Raw genomic sequence first — 19,896 nt, forward strand, 5'->3', positions numbered from 1 at the left:
GGCTCTCTTTGCCTCACCCAAATAAAATTTAAAACTGAAACTCTTCTAAAGTACTTTAGAACTATAAATCTTCATAGATAAGAACAAAGATAGTTGGGAATACAGATTGGTGCAGGCTCTATGGAAAACTATGGAGGGTCCTCAAAAAATTAGGAATGGAACTGCCTTATGACCCAGCAATTCTACTTCTGAATCCAATGAAACCCAAAATACAAATTTGAAAGAATATATGTGCCCCTATGTTCATTGCAGTATTATTACAATAGCCAAGACATGGAAGCAACCCAAGTGCCACAGTAGACAAGTGGATAAAATGGTGGTGGTACATATATAATGGAATATTACTCAGCCATAAATAGAATACAATCTTACCATTTGCAACAACATGGATGGACCTAGACAGTATTTTGCTACGTAAAAGAAGTCAGTCAGAGAAAGACAAATACCATATGATTTCACTTATATGTGGAATATACAAAAAAACATAAACAAAATTGAACACACTAATAGATACAGAAACAGACTGATGGTTGCCAGAGGGGTGAGGGTTGAGAGACTGAATGAAAAAGGGAAAGGGATTAAGAAGTACAAACTGTTAGTTACAAAATAGTCACAAAGATGTAAAGTACAGCATTGGGAATGTAGTCAATAATATTGCAGTAGCTATGTATGATGACAGGAATGACTGGAAATATCAGGGGAACACTTTGTAGAGTATGATTGTCTAACCCCTATGCTTTACACCTGAAACTAATACAAAATAATATTGAATGTAAACTTTAAATTTAAAAGGGGGGGAGGAGTGGAGAAAGGGCAAAGATAGGCCCCAAAGCAAAGACAAAAACCAGAAACTAATGCTCTGCTCAGTGCAAAGACACATCTCTACCATTACCAGACAGGGAAGAATAGCCATTGCCATATTGATAATTGTGTTATTAGTATTGGAAGGTTTGTTTTATTTTTTGGCTTATTTTGCTACATATTTTTCAAGTATTAGCTATTAAGGCTAGTAAGAACAAAACAGTAAAGGAGCAATGAAACTGCTTGAAAGTCCTTACATGAGGCAAAAGATGACAAAAGAAATGTTCAAATGGAGTCAGAACCAGCACAAAGTTCATTTATAAAATGACCTCATAGAGATGTGTCATATTGTATATATTTTTGTAGTGCCGCTTTGACTTCATGTATAAAAGGAGTTATATATCAAAGGACCAACCTGTTCAAAAGTTCAGCAGGCCATTCATATATTTTTCTTTCATGACACAAACCTTTCTGCCAAAGAGTTTGGCCTGTTTCAGATTAATGATGGCCACATATCCTTCGACATGCCTTCAGGAGTTGGACTCTATACTCTGTCACTTCTCTGACTAAAGAATAGAGTGAAAGCAACCTTGTGCCAGTTTCCAGGCCCAATCATTTTTATTTCTTGTCTCTTGTAACACTTGTTCTTGGAGCCCTGAAACATAGAGATGCCCTGAGACTACATGAAGGGGAGTAGGGGCCCAGCAGAAACCAGCCTTCCAGCCATCCCACCAAGGTGCCAGGCATGTAGACAAAGCCATCGTGGACATTCAAGGACATCTTGGTTACCAGTACTTTTTTTTAAAATGTATTTTTATTGATTTTAGAGAGGAAGGGAGAGGGAAAGAGAGATAAAAACATCAATGATGAGAGAGAATCATTGATCAGCTACCTCCTGCATGCCCCTTGAGGATTGAGCCCACAACCCAGGCATATGCCCTTGACTGGGATCGAACCTGGGACCCTTCAGTCCATAAGTTGACGATCTATTCACTGACCCAAACTGTCTAGGACTCAATTACCAGTACTTTGAAGTGAAGAATCATCTAGCCAAACCCTTTCCAAATCCCTATTACGCAAAATTATGAGATATAATAAAAAGTTTGTTGTTTTAATCCACGACATTTTGGTGTAGTTTATAATATAGCAATAGATAACTTGAACAGCATGCGTGAATAACAAACAGTAAGAGATACTTATATGCATTCTATGGCAACTAATTACTTTGTGTTTGTCCCTTTTTTGGTTATTTTCAATAAAGTACACATCCCGACTTTTGCAATTCTGTGGGTGTAGTTATCTGAAATTCATAAAATGTCACTTCCTAAACAATGAATTTCACCAAGAAATTTCTGAGATTCTTGTGAATTCATGATTACCAATAAAAAATTATTTAAAATTTTTTTTGAAGCCTGCTACAGAACCAATGAGAATTTGTGGGCAGATTGTAAAAATAATCATTGGACCAAATAGCTGAATTTAGTAATTTCATAGCCAAATCCAACTTCATTACCTTGTTCAATGATTTTTAATCCTAACTTAGAAACATTCCAGGCATCATTAATGGATTCAAGGAATCACATAATTCTTCATATCTTAAAAAAAATTATTCACATTAGAATAAAAATATAAAGCATGTCAAACAGCAGGAATTTGGGAAAGAGGTAAATGGTACCTTCCATGTATAAATAAACTTCTTCAGAATGTAGAAATGTACCATAACAATAGGTGATATTTGTTTATTTGCCTTCTTGGTATTCTCATCTGGTATTCTCATATGTGTAATTCCACAGAAACATACTATTCTCTGGGACAAGCAAGGAAGTTTGTTGAATCACTATAACCACCTGGCTTATGAACTCATGAAATCTACTGGCTAACTCATGGGAAAATCTACATTTTTAACATGAAGAATAAGGATAGTTTAAAATGACAATCTTTTTCTATAGAAATTACTTCTAATATAGTCTGGCATGTTGCTGTATTTCTCAAAAAAGAATTATACGGTATTCTGTTCCTCAGGCTCTTACATGTGTTCTTTGGAGTAAATAGTGCCCTGCCAAGAAGTTTCAGAAAATTTAGGAAGGAAATTGTTAAATACATTTTCTGCCCAGAATTTTCTGGAACCTTGAATGTGCTAAGCTCTCCGAACCTAAGGGATCCCATGGCGTGCTGAACCAAGCAGAGTTGACTGTGGCATCTCCTCTGGAAAAGTGTTTTGGGGATGAGTGTGGACTGAAACACACTTTGGGAAATCCTGGCAGAATGGAAAGAGTCTGGAACTTGGGAATGCAGAGGCCTTGGCTATAATCCTAATCTTCCATTTGCTGGTTGAGCAAGTCATTTATCCACTATTAATGTCAATCTCATGTCATGTGAAATGAGGATAATTATACATGCACCAACTGGTAGTCCATAGAGTTCTTATAAGGAATAAGTGAGACATTTTAAGTAAAAGTGATTAATTCAATGCCTGGCATGTGGCAGGCCGTGGTCACCAAATGCTGGAGGAGGGATCGTCTTTTTATAAAGCTATGTCCTTAGTTTTTTAATGTCCTGGTGAGAGGCTCACATGCTTATGAATTCTGGGTCTGATTTCTTATCAATTTCCAAACCTTGACCTCGTTGGATGAGCCAAAGCTCAGTTCTCCAAAGTGAACTCCTGCATCTTCGCCACATTTCATGGCAGTGACCGCAGAACACACTGTGCTGTCTGCTGAATTGAAGGTCAAGTTGGTTTTGTTGTTAAGCCCATTTTAGCATTGGAGAACAAAACCCAGGGATTAAAAACAAAAGATTCTCAATAAAACCTAAGATGGAGATGAAACCTTAGAGCAGAGGGCTATACCAGAAACCTGGGACATGGTTTACTTACTCTCTCTTACCCGTTGTTTCCTCACTCACAAATAGAAATAATAATTGCCCTATGGCAGGGGTGGGCAAACATTTTGACTCGAGGGCCACAATGGGTTCTTAAACTGGACCAGAGGGCCGGAACAAAAGCATGGATGGAGTGTTTGTGTGAACTAATATAAATTCAAAGTAAACATCATTACATAAAAGAGTACGGTCTTTTTTTTTTTTTTTTTTTAGTTTTATTCATTTCAAACGGGCTGGATCCGGCCCACGGGCCATAGTTTGCCCATGGCTGCCCTATGGGAATATTATGAGAATTAAATCTGATATCATGTATGGTAAGCACATTATATTATACTAAAGTTAGTATAGTATAAACCATTCTAAACTAGCATCAGAAGAGATTTTTCAGAGAATTTTATACAGTTGACTCATAAACAATGTGGGGGCTAGGTGTGCCAACCTCCCCAACCCCAGAGTAAAAAATCCACATTTAACTTTTGACTTCTCCAAAACTTAGTTGTTCCTTGGTATCTGTTAGGGGTTTGGTTCCAGGACATTCAACGGATACCAAAATCTATGGATGTTCAAGTCCCCTATATAAAATAGTGTAGATCAAACAAACAAACAAACAAATAATTAAATGGTGTAGATCCATGCCTACAATTAGCCCTCTGCATCTGTGGACTCCCAACTGTAGATAGAAAACAGTATAGGTGTTTATTAAAAAACATCTACGTATAAATGGACTCACATAGTTCAAACCTATATTATTCAAGGTTTAATTGTAATATTAAAATTAAAGGGTCAGTTATAGATCACCTACTCCAATTCCCTCCTTTCTAGAATCAAAAAACAAAAGCAAAACACAAAACTCAGATGGATGAAGGAACTTAGCCACGGTCATACAGCTCTTAATACCAGGCAGGATACAATAGCTTTCTTCAAATATTCAAAGAAGGAAAATAGTTTTCTCCCAAGGGATAAAATCAGTGGTAAAAGCTAGAGAAGATGATGTGAAGAAGACATGTCTAACAATCTCAGTGTTCCACCGTTGAAATAGGCTGCCTCGGCTGCCACTTTCCCCCTATTAATGTATTGAAGCTCATCTTAGAAGCTAATCTTAGCTTTATGTATTGAGCAGGCCAGAAGTATAGCTATCACTCTCAGTGTTGTGTGCATTGGAGATGAATCACATGCATTATGGCTTGGCCACATATTGCCTGAGGTAGCCCAGACCTATGAGAGAGCCAGCTCTGGAATTTGCACTTTACAGGAATACAGGAGCCACAACTTCACTGGAAGAAAGGACTCAAATCTGTTATTTCTTAGTACTTTATATGAGATTGAGAAAATGTCAAATCCATATCAAAGAAGGGTTTCAAGGAGATTATAGAGAGGCTAAATTCCTTTAACCAATTGGCATTACCACTGTGTATATATATATAGAAGCTTGGCTCAACTGTGCTGGATGGTTAACCATAATTGTATAGTCTATCATTTTCCTGTTATCTGTACTGACAGCCTTTTTTATTTGTGTGGATAATTGAAAATTGACTGTAATTATGAAATCTGACAACCCCAAAACAAACTTGTTGAGCATCACTCTTTAGAAACAATCACTCTTTAGAATTAAAATGTCCTACCCACTAGACTACCCAAGTAATGTTTGGTCATGGTTAAAGAATGTGCTATCAATCACAATACTCTCCCCCCCCCCCAAAAAAAAAGAAAAACACATAAAACTGACAACAAGAAAGTTCTCTCTTAGTTCTCTGTTAGAAACAATCTGAGTGGCAAGACTGACATTAACAACAAAAGAGAAGTGAGAGGTGATTTGAGGAAGTAAAATAACAGCTCAGTCAAGGCTGGGATATTTCTGTGGAACCTATTAAAAGGGGAACTCCAAGCTATGTCTTGCATTTGCTCAGATCTGGACCTGTGTTTGCATATTTCTTTTTCTACTTCAGAGTGTGTTCTGACTAAAACAGCAAATATACTTCGTATAAGTGGTGAATGAAGCTAGCAGTGAAGTGGGCACATCCTGTCACAATGCACATAATAACAACAAAGCTAATATTAACCACGAGCAGACACTGTGCTAAAACGTTCCACATGAGTTACCTTGTTTATTTTTCATAACAAGCCTGTGGTGTAGGTCCTACTCTCAACCCCATTTTCAGGAAACTGAAATTTAGAGAGATTAACTACTTTCCACAGCTGATCAGTGTCTAACCTTAGGCTTGAATCACGACCTTCTGACCCCATACCCACGCTCCTCACTGTGGCATTAAGGTACACTGTGTGGTATAACTCATGGATACAGGCAATAGGGTGGTGAAGGCCTGCAGCAGGAGGTGGGGGCAGGCTAGAAGGGGTCAGTGGTGGGGAAAAGGGGAAATAGGTAATGCTTTCAACAATATTTAAAAAATAAATAAAATAAATAAATAAAGTGTCCTGTGTGCTATGCTGTCCACTTACCGTTACAACATCTGGCGTGAAGTTTAGGCTTGCTGTGTTAGAACGACTGCCGTTGTCGCTGGAAAAGCCCATTGCTTACCACTGTGATTAGCCTGCTCTATGCAAGCCAGCCTTTGGGGCACCCAGTACCCCTTTCATGCTAATCCTTGGAAGAAACCCTACTCAAAAATAAGTTTTTTCCCATCAGTGTCGTGACAGGTCAAACGTCTACTAAGGATGACAGGCTTTCTTTGGGAGAAGTGGCATAAACTGACCAGGAAAACCTCCTCAATATTATTTCATTTATAATGACACTTAAAGCTAAGTGTGGTGCACAGAGGCTGCTGAAGAAACCATCCAAAGGCCCAGGCTACCTGTGGCAGGTCTAACATTCCTAAGCCTAAGGAAGGTTGACAGGGCCAACCATCAGCACAGGTAGAGCAGGTAGATATGCAGGATGCTGGAAAGGGCACCTGCGCCCAAATCATCTTCCCCCAGAATTGCAAACGGGTCTAAAATTCTCACCACTGCTATCACTTCCTTGGATAAAGCCCCTATATTAGGATAAAATATGTTCTCAAGAATATGAATACATTTTTCCACCAGCATTCACTCTTGACCGGTGAGCTGTAAACTCAGGAAGGAGAACTGGCTCCAAGGGCTTCAAGGGAATGAGACCAGGGTAGGCACATTTTGATGGAAAAGAGAATCAGTGTTTCCCAAACTCGGGTCCGCAAATTAAACTTGGTCCAAGATGAAGTTTTTATTAATTTATGGTGATATGTGAGCAACAAGGACAATGTAGTAAAATTTTCAATTAAAATCACAAGTTCTGAGAGCATGTTCTCCTTTTTGAATGGTACCATGTTGTCTCTTTGATGAAATGATTGTGATAGTACATGGAGGTTGTGTTTTTTTCTTTACCTGGCAAAATAAAAATACTAGCAACTCTTTGTTGCTCTTTAAGGTGTACATGGGTGTGTGCTAAGCGCTTCGTGTTCAATGTTTTATTTAATCTTCACAGTGACTATCTGAGGAATGTATCATGATAATCCCTATTTTATAAATGAGGGATCAGAGGCTTAGAGGATAAATAGAGGCTATAGAGCTACTGAGTGGCAGAACTGTGATTTGTCCTCCTTACTGCTCTCATCTCAGGCAGGGAGATTGGGCCTTTGTGCAAGACGTGGGTGCTAAAAAGAAGAAGAAATGTTAGAGGAACTGAGTACAGGAGATAAATTTCACCTACTTAGTTTTACCAAAGACTCCCTAGAACTTTGCTTGCAAGAAATAGTTCCCTTTATGGTCAACATTTATAAACTAACATTATAAAATCCTAAAAGGCTGAGAGCAAAAGAATATTGAAGTTTATCTTCTTTGTAATAAGTGAGGAAACTTAGAGTTAGTGCCTGACTTAAAATTCTAACTACTCGCATTTTACTAGCACTCAGAAATGTTTACTTAAAGCAAAAGACATAACATAGCCATTATTGCTAATATAGAAAAAAATTAGAGAAAAGTGCAGCCTAACCAACCAGCAAAGTATCTGCATCTTATAAACTCCAGTTCAGCTAACTCAGTCATCCATGAAAATTAAGAACAATAAATAGAAAGAAAAGATGCCCAAATACAATTAATCTCAACTCAGAGCTTTGTACATAGTAAGGACTCAAACAATCGATTATCAGAAGAATGAATCCCTAATTTTATGTTGCTCATAACATGGGCAACGTATTTTTGTTGTTGTTCTAGAAATAAACATTGAAGACCTATGAATATTCTTAACCATGAAATAACTCTTACAAGGCTACACTTTGATGGACTAAGTGTGATTGCCATTAAATATAGATGTGGAGTTTAAAATCTGCAAATATGCTAATTCAGACATAATACATGTAGTGATTGAGTCCTAAGAAATAGTATCATTCATTTGGCATTTTTTCAAACTCAAGGTTTGAAAACATTTTACATTACTAAACCTCTTTGCCACCAGGGTGCCCACCTAAATCCAGAATTATGTTTTCTTCGGGGGGGGGGGGGGGGAGTTTCTTCAGTCACAACAACTTTGGCAGATAGCTCTCCTGTGCTTGCTCTGGAACACGTATCCTAAAATTAGAATAAATACTGAAAAAAATGCTCAGCATTTCCAAGATCATATGTACCTCTAATTGACATGTCCTGTTGATTAGGACAATGAATGAACACTCAAGTAAATTACTTTTGGGGGGCCTTGAGAGGGGGATAGAACCGAATGTTGTTCTGTGGCCTCAGCTCTAAGCTTCAGGAAATCCTACTGTAACTCATACCTCGAGGAATGTCCAGTCCATGCGCCATATAAGGCCTGAGAAATCACGTGGTCTGGCCCTGCCAAGGCGTTAATGGTGAGTTAATTAAATGTTTGACCAAATATAGCAGGCTAATCTTTATTTTGTTTATTTATTTATTTATTTTGGTAGGCTAATTTTTAAGTTGATAATTTTGTATGGCCTCCTAATGATGTTATAAATACCCAAATAGCCCTTGTCAGGAAAAGGTTCCCCATCCCTGTGAAGTGAAGATCTAAGAAAATACATTTAAAGCTTTTGAAAGTCAGGCATTGTGACAGCTATGGGAACCTCAGAGAGCCCCTCAATAGACTGAGGAGTTTCCCATTATGACTTGGGTTTGCATGAGAAACATGATCAAACTGGATGGAGGGACAGGTAATTTTCAAGATGCCTCTTCATTCATTCAGCATACAAGATCGAGCCCTACTTCCTTCACCCACAGAGGGAAGTTAAAAGTCCTGAGGATAATACTTGAGCCTTTTGCTGACTTTCAGAACCCATGACACTCATAGAGTTGAGCCCCCAAGGCCTAAGAGATTAAAAAAAAAAAAAAGTAGCTTTTAAGCTTTTACTTTTCACTGTATACATATCTGCCCATTTATCAGTGGCTAGATCTTTACCACTCAGCTAAATTATCTGCAAACGTTCTAGCACTTATCAAGCTACAATTCCTGCTTCAGGCCTCCTGTTCTGACATGGGGTTTCCTGGAGCTCTGTGAAGTGCTGTGCCATGGAGGGACACAGTCTTGAACATATCACTTCCACTGTCCTCTGTGTGTGGCCAGCAACCATTTCAGGAAACTTTGGAAGTTTGAACATCAACCAACTTTGAATTTGGGTTACAGAATCTTGGTGAATTACCTTCTAGGTGGGATGCTAGACTCATTGCTTCATTTGTTCAGCAAAAATGTATTAAGTGCCTATTTTGTGACACTAGAGAGGATGGGATCACTGACCAGTTTGAGGACCATTTCATAGAAGCAGTAAAGTGAAACTAGGACTTAGGATTGCTAGCCATGCCCAGCACAGCATGGGGTTGAGGTATTTCCCATTTAGACCCCTACCCCACACTTGACTCATCCCCTCAAACAGAAACGACCTATTTGGCATCATCATTCGCTTTGTCAGATTTTTTTCCTCCTGAAAATTTCTAAACAAGATCTAATTACACAGGAAATATCAAGGCTGACACTGTAGACTGCATATTAGCCAACTAGATCTAATTTAAATCAATAACAACAAAGACCTTGTTTTAATTTTCTTGTTGGCCTCCAGTGCATACATAGCACAGTGCTTATCCCACAGAGGGCATTTCATAAATGTTTACCGCATTGAAAAGAATTCCATGGTGAGGAATTTTTACCTTGGGCTTTGTTTGGTTAGATGCAATTATTTGCTTGACATTTTTCATTTGAAATGTTTTGAACTGATGAATGGTAATACTGAGTATAACAACTGATTTATTTAACTTTTTAAGCCAGGAAAATTTGCCCACCCAGCCAGAAAAATTCAGTCATCCAGTCTACTGATGCTTAGTTTAATGCCAAATTTCAGCTTTTGTTGAAGTATTCATCAAGAGTGTTCATCTGAAACTGTATTAAAACTATTTATTTTATAGTTTTTGCCCTTGGTCTCAACTTCTCTATTTGTAAAATAAACATATAATTGTCTATCTCTTAGGAATTGGCAAAAGGTATGTCATCTGCCAATTAGGTATTACTATACACATACAGTTAGTATTACTCTGAATACCAATGATTCAATATTCAGATGTATTTGAAATGAATTGTATATTGTAAGCACTAAAGTACTGAATTTTTAAAAAATTATATATTTTGAAAACATATACAGATTTAGAACTATCACAATAGCACACATTCTCACTGACATTTGAATTGACTATTCTGAGAGAAAACAAGGTGGAATTATAGCCAGGTACCAGGAATTACATGGAGCACACAAGAAGTCTCACTAGCCACTGGCTCACTTAAGGGAATGTGTGACACACATGAATGTCATCAGTCACATGTGTCACAGTGGAGGGAAAGGTTACAAATTCCTGTTCTACAGTCATAGTCTTTACTGGGAATTATAATCATCTTTGGAAAATTTAGATATGACAGTAGGATTGTTCACCATTAAAAATAAGAGTTTCCCTGATAAGTTCTCAAAATACATAATTTAAAAAAAAACCTCAGTACTTTATTTAATACTAGAGGCCCGGTGCACAAAAATTTGCACCTAGCCACCTACATTCCCTAGCCCCCTTTCCTGCCTTTATTCTCCTCCAGAGCACTCCTCTCCATTTGACATGCTATATATTTTATTTATCTCTTTATATCTTCCTTCTAGTATATAAACACTCATTGAGAACAGGCATAATTGTCTTGTTTTCTACTGTTTCCTGAACTTCTACAACATTGCCGAAAGTAAAAATAAAGTGGTGATGGAAGAAAAACCATCTAATGTAGTGGTTAGTTTCTCTGTTTAATGAGTTAGAAACAATTACAACATTTTTCAAAGACTTGAATAATATATAAATTCCAAGAGCTTGTGAAGAAACACTTCTCAAATCAATATCTTCTAAAGGAAAACTATACATCAATTGTCAGATGAGACAGTACTATTAACTAAACAATAGATTAGTAATTCTACTAAATGAGACTAATAAAAGTTTCCTCTGAAATATAGTATTAAGAAGGGGGAATCAATTTTTAATTGGCATCTAGAAGTAAAAATATTATAAAGTCTCAATTTATTTCACTAAAAAGTGATAAACTTGAATAATGCTGAACATGAATGGGCTCATGAAATATATTTATTTTTAATTAAACTTTTTATTTTAAGATAATTGTTGATTCACATGCAGATGTAATAAAAAATTCAGAGAGATTCCATCTATTGATTATCCAGTTTTTCCCAATGGTAACATCTTACAAAACTATAACACAATTTCACAGCCTGGATGTTGTCATTGGTATAGTTAATACATACAACATTTCCACCATCAGAAGAAACTCTCACATTGCCCTTTTACTAGTATAGCCACATCTACTTCCTGTCCCAACTCCCTCCCTAACTCCTAGGAACCACTAATACATTAGACATTTCTATAATTTTGTCATGACAATAATCTATATATATAAAAGCCAAACTACCAAAACGACCAGAACAACCAGAATGATCAGAATGACAGGAATGACTAGTTGCTATGACACACACTGCAGCCGGCCAACCTTCCACGGCCCCTCCCCCATGCTGGCCTGGCCCTAATCAGCCCTGATCAGGGCTGGCCGGCCAGACCCCACCTGTGCACGAATTCATGCACCCAGCCTCTAGTGATATATATATAAAAGGAATAATTTGTTCTAAGGTTACAGTGTTTGGTTCTTTGAAATTGGCTTTTTTTTTTCATTCAGCATAATTCTCTGGTGATTCATATAGGTTGTTGGGTGTATCAATAGTACCTTCCTTTTTATTAAATAGTACTCCATAGTATAGGTGTGCCACAATTTCTTTAATCGTTTATGTGCTAAAGGACATCTGATTTTTTCCAGTTTTTGGCTATTATGAATAAAGCAGCTACAAATATTCATGAACAGATCTTCATATGAACACAAGTCTTCAATTTTTTGGGATAAATGCTCAGGAGTGCCATTGCTGGGTTGTATAGTAGTTGCATGTTTAGTTTTTAAAGCAAGTGGGAAACTGTTTTTCAGAGTGGCTATACTATTTTACATTCCCACCAGCAATGCACGAGTTACCCACTTTCTCTGCATTCTTGCCCACATTTGGTTTTGTCACTATATTTTTATTTTAGCCATTCTGATAGCTATGTATTAATATCTCAGTGTGATTTAAATAGTGGCTAATATTGTACATCTTTTCACGGACATTTTTATATACTTTCAGTGAAATGTCTGTTTATATCTTTTGTCAATTTTCCAATTGAACTGATTGATTTTTTTTATGATTGAATTTAGAAAGTTATTTGTATATTCTAGATCAGTGGTTCTCAACCTTCCTAATGCCACAACCCTTTAATACAGTTCCTCATTTTGTGGTGACCCCCAATTTCATTGTTACAAATTGAACATAATTCAAGCATAGTGATTAATCACAAAAACAATATGTAATTATATATGTGTTTTCCAATGGTCTTAGGTGACCCCTGTGAAAGGGTCGTTCGACCCCCAAAGGGGTCGCAACCCACAGGTTGAGAACTGCTGTTCTAGATACTAGTTCTTTATCACAGATGTGGTTTACAGATATTTTCTTCCAGTCTGAAGCTTGTTTTTCTTTTATGTTCTTAACAAGGTTTTTTTTATAAGCAAAATTTTTTCATTTTGATTAAATCAACATCATCAGTTTTCTTAGATTGATCATGCCTTTGGTGTCAAGTCTAAGAATTTTTGCCTAGGTCTATATGCCAAGTATTTTCTCCTACCTTTTTTTCTAAAAGTTTTATAGTCTTAAGTTTTATTTTTGAATCCAAGATCCATTTTGAGTTAGCTTTGTATACAGTGTGAAACTTACCTCTCTATATGTCCCTTTATTCTCTCTTATTTACAATATAAATGTCTTAAATGTTTCCTCTGTAGAACCACATTTGACAATGTTATAATTTTTGGCTTCAGCTATCAATTTTGATTCATAAAATTCAAGAGGAGAAGAGAAACCTATTATATTTACCTATATTTTTGCTTACCATGTTCTTCTGATGTTCTAAGGTTCCTTCTTTTACCATGCTCTTTCTGTTTAGAGAACTTTCTTTAGCCATTCTATTAGAGTGTGTTTGTTGCTGGCAAATTAACTCTTTTTTCTTCATTTGAGAATTTCTTGATATTTAAAAAAAAATTTAATGTCTTAATTCCTGAAGGATAATTTTGCTGGGTTTAGGATTCTGGATTGACAGTTCTTTTCTTTTAAGATTTGAGAGACCTTGTGCCACTTCCTCTGAGCTCTATGATTTCTGATGAATTATTTTTGAATTATTTTTCCTCTTTAGGTAGAGTGTCATTTTTCTCTGGCTGCCTTCAAGTTTTTATTTTTATTTTTCAGAAGTTTAATTTTAATGTGTTATAGTGTGGACTTCTTTGGGCTAATTCTGTTTGGGGTTTGCTCAGCCTCCTGAATCTGTAGTTTTTTGCCTCTTACAAATTTGGGAAGTTTTCAGTAATTATTTCTTCAGTTCCCTTTTCAATCCCACAATCTTTCTCTTCTCCTCTGGGACTGATAACATAAATGTTTATTTTTTGTTTTGGTTGCACTGGTTCCTGAAACTCTGTTTTTGTTTTGTTTTGTTCTGTTTTTCCTATGTTCAGATTGAGTCATTTCTGCCTTCCAGTTGACTGATTCTTTCCTTTGTCCCCTACATTTTGCCGTTAAGCCTGTCCACTGAGATTTTTATTTTGGTTATTGTATTTTCCCCACAATTTTCTAAAATTACCGATGGGTTTTTCTGTATATATTCTATATTATTTCTGAGGCTATTTTAAAAATCTATTCCAAGTGTGTTTATAATTGCTCATTGAAGCTTTTTTCATGGCTACTTTAAAATCTCTGTTAGATCATTTTTGAACATCTCTCTCATCTCAGTGTTGGCATCTATTGATTGTCTTTTTTTAATTTGAGTTTGAGATACATTCATTTGGTTGAGGTTCATTCCTTAATGAACCTTTGAAAGAACAATATCAGTTTCAGTTCTTTCTGCTTCTTGGTACGATAACTAATTTTTAAATGAAAACTAAATATTTTTGTGTTATAAGGTTCTGGATTTTATTTAAACCTTCAATCTTAATGGGCTTTCTCTGAAATCACTTCGGCAGGAGATGGGTGGGCACTGCCTCCTTACAGCCAGGTGGAGGTAGAAAGTCAACATTCCATATTTAACCTACGTGGTCATCTGATGGAGGTAAGCTCCTCATTATTACTGGCAGGAGTGGGAGCTCATCTCTCCATATGGTCTCCACTGGCACCACAGGTGAAGGCCTCGTTAGTGTTGAGTGCTTGTAAAAGTCCTAACTCTTCATGGGACTTCCTCTGACACAAACTCAGTGGGGAGAGGGAGGGGTGTGTTGGTACTGCTGGGAGAGAATGGAAGGCCAGGCTTCCCATGTCATCTCAACTGTTACGTCAGGGGACTCATTACAGACTATTAGAGGTGAAAGTTTTCACCCCCCTACTGAACCCTCCCTGATACCATCTTGGGGGTTTGAGGCACCTCTTTATAGCGTGAGAATGGAAATCTTGGTTCCTACTCAGCCTTTGTCAGTCTGGTAGGGGAGGCACTTCAGAAAAGAGAAGTTTGGAAGTAGAGAAAATGATGTCTACAACTTTTTATTTTTGTCTTGCTAGGGTGCTCCTTTCTTGGTCTTTTAGTTTGAGAGAGTAGGCTTTTTTTTTTTTTTTTTTTAATCTGAGCTCCTTGCTGTCTCAGGTTGTTGATTTTATAGCAAGTCTAGGATTATATGAGGCAAAAAGAAAGCCCAGAGAACTCACACCATGTTGTTCTTCCCATCCCAAAGTCCCTGGTCTGCCTTCTCTTACCACTCAGAGTCTTCTCATGTTTGTTTTATATGTAGAGCCCAGGGAGAAATAGGGAAATAGGAATAGAGGAAAATACCTCTACTTTATCTTCCTGGATGTGGAAGGCCAAACAATATATTTTAGTCTATAAAATTGTCAAATAGATAAGTAGGTAGTTGTCAAACATTCTGAAAAGAAAACCACAAAAAACATCTAGATCTGTGTTGTCCAATATGGCAGCCACTAGCCATATGGAAGTATTTAAATTTAAATTAATTAAAATTAAACAGAATAATAACCTAATTTCTCAGTTGCACTAGCAACATTTTGAGTGCTCAGTAATAGCCACATGTGTCTAATAGCTACCATATTGGTCTGTGCAGATAAAGCCCATTTTAAACATCTCAGAAAATCTACTGGACAGGGGTAAACTAGACACTGAACAAAATCATGACACTAATAAATGTTGATTTAAAAAAACAGGGGAAGAAATTAAAATATGAAACAGATTGGTGAATAAATGACCCTGTGAATTACAGGGATAAAAAGGATATGGATTTATTCACAAGGCAAATTTGCATAATGGACACCAACCTCTTACCATACCATAGATTTTTAGTGACTCTAAGCTGCATGGATCTATCCCTATAACAATACATTTTTCTATGAGTGGATGCAGTTTGGAAATTTACTAGCTACTTGATGTGGCAGCTGAAATTAGTGTATATTTAACCTGACATTACATGTTTTGTTACCTCAGATATTATCTGACAAGTGTTGGACATATTCATTTAACATCATTTTGTAGTATTTGAGAAAGGGGATACATTCACTTTACAGAATTCAGGTTTTTTTAAAACAATAAACTGAAATGATATAGAAGCAATTTTAGCAAGAGAGTAAAATTTCAGAGCAGCAAAGCCCAAGTAAAGATAAAATATATATACAAATAAAAAGTAAAATGGCTAAAAATCATAAAGATTTCAGAACTAGAGCGTCTTGCTATTTATTTTATTCAATAACTTTTTATAACATGCATGTTATCACAGTTTAGCCATCAATTTCAAGTTGGCTTCATTACTTAATGGAAAAGTAAGGAAAAAAAACTCTGCCCATTTCATTCTATATCTAGTTTCCTTCCCTATTTATATCATACTAGAGGCCTGATGCGTGAAAATTTGTGCAAGAGTAGACCTTTCTTCCCCTGGCTGCTGGCACCAGCTTCCCTCTGGCACCCAGGACCCGGGCTGGCTTCCCTCCAGTCCTGGCTTAGTCAGGAAGGACGTCTGTTCTAATTAGCATATTACCCTTTTATTATTATAGACTAGAGACCTGGTGCACAAAATTTGTGCATGGGGGGGGGGTCCCCTCAGCCCAGCCAGCACCCTCTCCAATCCAGGACCCCTTGGGGGATGTCTGACTGCCGGACATCCCTCTTGCAATCCAGGACTGCTGGCTCCTAACCACTCACCTGCCTGTCTGCCTGATTGCTCCTAACCACTCTCCCCTGCTGACCTGATTGCCCCTAACCACCTCTGCCTTGGCCCCCGCCACCGTGGCTTTGTCTGGAAGGATGTCCAGAAGACATCTGGTCTATTACCCTTTTATTAGTATAGATGACTGTAAGTATCTTTTATAGTCATACCAGCCACATTGGACCCCTTATTAATTGAAAAAAAAAAAATACCTTGCCCTCTCTGCTTCTCTGGTTAATTTATATCTTACCCTCATTAGTTTATTCCATACATATTTATCAAGTGTCTACAATAAGTCAGGAAATACTAGCATCAAAGTACATCCACCAACAGAATAAAGACCCCTGTCTAAACACTTACATTCCAGTGAGGGGAAAATAAACAATACATATAATAAATAAATTAGAAGATGAGTGCTATGGAAAAAGAAAAAGAACAAGAATAGGTTAAAGGAGGATGAAATGGGAGGTTTGGGGCAGATTAAGTCACTGTTACAGGATCATTTGTTGAAAATTCAGGTCTTCTAAAATGTCCATTTCAAATGCCACCTTCTCTATGAAGCCTCCTTAATATATTAGTTAAAATTTACTTCTCCCACTATGTTCCTTTAGCACTTCCTTTCTCTATTATAACACTTAGTATTCTGCTTTATGTTAGATATGAATGCACCTGTCCTTTATTATCCTTAATAAAGAGAATATGCCTTATTAATCATTTTATCTCTTACAGAGTCACACATAGTGATTGGCTTAATAAGTGTTTATTGAATAATGAACTGTAAATTGAACATGAATTGAAAAAGACCCAGATTATTTATAAAAGATAATCCTGATATTAGGATCCAAATATATAAATTCAGCATGTAGCTATGGGGTGCCAATCTATGTTCACACTTACATTGTTCCCTTCTGATAATGTCCACAGGGCTAAATGTTTTGTTACGGAAAGTCTTTTTCTGCTCTTATTAGGACTCTAGTAAAAAATACTATATATCAACATGCCCAACAAATCAAGCAAAATAGTGGCATCATCAAGAACTTAAATTTGTCTTTAAAGCTGTCATACATTATCCATACAGCCTACTAAATTAACTGTTATGCTTCAGATTTTAGGCAACTTAACCAGCTCTGTTGTCTTTACATAATACTAGTGGCCTAGTGCACAAAATTTGTGCACTCGGGAGGTAGGGGAGGCTCCCCCAGCCTGGCCTATGCCCTGTCACAGTGAGGGAGTCCCACGATCCATCGCCCCAAAGAGGTAGGCCCTGCCCACCCATCCAGGGCTCCTCGATGGATTGCCCCAAAGAGGTAGGCTGGAGCTGGGGAAGGCCTGCAGACCCCCAGGCCAGGCCGCAGCAGAGACCTGAGGACCTCCGCATGCCTGTGGACTCCCGGCCGGGGCCTCTCTGCCATGACCCCGCCCCCATCCCCAACGCTGCAAGTCCCTGCCCACCCGTGCCTGCTGCGCATGCAGCCTGCTGATAGGTTGTTACTGTGATGGCATCCCAACCATTTGCATATTACCCTATTATTAGTATAGATTATGCTTTTATCTATGAAAATATGATTTATGTGAAATTGTCACTCTTTATTTTCCTTTTCATCAATAAATAAAAAAAAGTTACATTCTTTTCTATGTCTATCACAAAATAGACTGCTTTACATGTCCAAGAACCAGTAGAACCTGTTGGTTAAGAAATTGTATTTCTTACAACATAATAGAACACTATCCTGAAAGTGCTGTTATAAATAATACTTACGACATTCATGAGCACTGAATAAAGCATAGCTATGAAATTGATTTTGATTACACATTCTGTAGGCATCCTAATCAATAAGTATAAATAAAAGACTTCCCCTAAACAATCACATAACTAAAGTACATGTAGTTTTTTCATTTTACTTCTTTTTAAAAATGTTTTAGAATGTAAAAATTTAGTTACTGCATAGAAGGCATTTATAAATTCTCTTTAAAAAATATGTTTTTATTGAATTTTAGAGAGAGAGGCAGAAGGAGAGAGAGAGAGAGAAACATTGATTTGTTGCTTTACACACCCTGACTGATGATGGAATCCAAAACCTGGGCATGTGCCCTGACCAGGAATTGAACTGGTGACCCTTTAGTGCATGGGACAATGCTCAATCAATTGAGTCATACCAGCCAGGGCTCATAAATTCTTAGTAATTCAAATAGAATGAATTGGTTGCATTAGTGATTAGTGTTGCTTTTTTGAAAAGGGATGTGACCACATGAAATATTAATAACTATTCTACTGAAATTGTTGATGACGAATTCTTGTGATGATGCAGAATTTAAAACAAACCTGTTTTACATAATGGAATTTGTATTCTTAATATTTTTATTAAACGAAAACATTGATGTTTCTATTAAAGGTACTTATTTTTATCCAAAATACACATAATGGCATACATTTCTATTCAGTTTTATCCCTGATGTTCAGAGAATTACCATAGAGGATAACAGAGATTATTCCCTAAGATATATAAGTTGATGAATTATAAGTGGTGAGTGGAAGAGAGAATTTGCTCCTTAAAAGCAAAATAAATGTAAAGGATGTACAGGATGATTATGAACATGAGAAACCATGCCCATTCCCAGTAGATTCAATGTTTATTTGCCTTAGAGTTTGGATCTTATGTGCTATTTCTATTTTCCCATGTGACTAATACAACACTATGTGCATTTGTATGTCTATATAGGCCTGAAGTAAGTGCCTATTTAATTAATTTAATTACTTACATCAGGCCAGACAAGTTTGTCTTCTGGGCTGTGTGCAAATGCTATCAAAACAAGTGATAAATTCGACAAAAATAAAAATTGATATGTGAAATAACTTGAGACAATTTTAGTTGTTTGACTTCATTATTAAGGTTTTGACCATCAATTTGTTGTCATATTATTATAAGAGAGTTTAAAGTTTAAGTGGGCCAAATCTATAGTTGATTAATCTTCTTGTAAAAAAACATCAGCATTAGCATCTTTCATAATAGTTATTTTTTTATTAAAATGTATTGTTAGATAGGAGGCTATGGGGGGGGGGAGGACACATATGTAATACCTTAATCAATAAAGAAAATTTAAAAAGTGTATTGTTAGACACATTTTTCAAAGACCAAGTATGTTTATATATATGTGCAAAATTTAAATTAGGTGTCTGTCAACACAGAATGAGTATTTTAGTAAATGCTGCTGAAATACACACATACACACACACTAAATTTATAAGATTAAAGCTTATAATAAATGAGCTTATCTATAGAAAGGATACAACATGGTGACTCAACAGAGGATATTTCATTTGCATAAAAATGAAAAGAATTCTAATAAATTGTTAACAATATATGTATCTCTTTTAACTATACAATTTCACTACTGAATTCTTAATTAGGGCTATGAATTCCTCTTCATCTTGTAGATGTTCTGACTTG

The sequence above is a fragment of the Myotis myotis genome, unplaced genomic scaffold, assembly GCF_014108235.1.
Source record: "Myotis myotis isolate mMyoMyo1 unplaced genomic scaffold, mMyoMyo1.p scaffold_m19_p_1, whole genome shotgun sequence".
Classification (NCBI taxonomy): Eukaryota; Metazoa; Chordata; class Mammalia; order Chiroptera; family Vespertilionidae; genus Myotis; species Myotis myotis.